We start from the raw sequence: 766 nt of genomic DNA, 5'->3' as shown, positions 1-766 counted from the left end.
TGGCCTGTACTCTGAAAGGTGTGTGATTTGCATGACAGGACAGCTTCAAACTCACCATTTAGGTCAAACCACCATTCAGCTCTTGTGCCTTCATCCTGTTGGTGGAAGGGGTAGAGGTCCAGGCAGTCTCTTCCACCAACCAGATGGGCTAAATGCTGTAGTTATGGAGCTGCAGGTCAGCATTTGCCCATTTCCCCAGCTGACATGGACTCTGCTCAAGCCACAGGAACCTCAAGAGCCTAGGCACATTGTGCCCTATGAAAACCACCAGAGGCCAGCAGCTGTCCTGGGATCTGCACAGAGAACACGACCACCCACTGCACAGTGCAGCCAAATAGACCTTCGTTCATTTGCTGTGTCTCCCCATTCTGCCTTTCCCTTCCCATCAATATGCCTTGTTCATCTTGCCCCATGGTTGGAGAAATGCAGTAGCCTCACCAGAAGGAAAAAGGAAGGTGTTCCTCAGGGAAAGGCTGTCTGTAAAGCCCAGTCCTCAGGATGTAGCTGGATCTGATTGCACCATCACCACCAGCTGGAGATGGGCATTCTCTGCAGGAAGGACAAACTGAGCTCCCTGGCAGCGAACTGGCTGCTTTCTTACCCCCTTAGCATCTTCAAGCCTAAAGATGCCCAAGTATTCCCTTATTTCCCTCTAGTATAGGTCAACTTTTCTGCTGCTGGCCTCCCTCGTGACGCTTGGGGCTCCCATCACACCTTGCTGTCCTTCTCTGGACTGTGGCCACCAGCAGACCCTGCCTCCTCCGCT

The sequence above is a fragment of the Apaloderma vittatum genome, unplaced genomic scaffold (genome assembly GCF_000703405.1).
Source record: "Apaloderma vittatum isolate BGI_N311 unplaced genomic scaffold, ASM70340v1 scaffold19367, whole genome shotgun sequence".
Taxonomy (NCBI): domain Eukaryota; kingdom Metazoa; phylum Chordata; class Aves; order Trogoniformes; family Trogonidae; genus Apaloderma; species Apaloderma vittatum.
This window is presented reverse-complemented; position numbering follows the sequence as displayed.